Source organism: Lupinus angustifolius, chromosome LG11 (assembly GCF_001865875.1).
Source record: "Lupinus angustifolius cultivar Tanjil chromosome LG11, LupAngTanjil_v1.0, whole genome shotgun sequence".
Taxonomy (NCBI): Eukaryota; Viridiplantae; Streptophyta; class Magnoliopsida; order Fabales; family Fabaceae; genus Lupinus; species Lupinus angustifolius.
In genome coordinates this window covers 19,513,589-19,513,800 of record NC_032019.1, presented here as the reverse complement: position 1 = coordinate 19,513,800, position 212 = coordinate 19,513,589, and positions in this window count along the sequence as shown.

Genomic DNA, 212 nt, shown 5'->3' with positions numbered 1-212 from the left:
CGGTTGATTGTCGTGCAAGAAACCGAATCTGTTTGTGTAATCTGAGCTATTTGAATCGATTACATTGCTTACGTTAATCGATTTTTTCTATTATGTTAATCGATTAATCTAGGGTTATTTCAGCATTATCTGTTGTTTTCGGAAAAGCGGATACTCTGACCGCTACACCTATTCAACCCCCCTTCTAGGTGTATTTTAGCCACTGATACCTA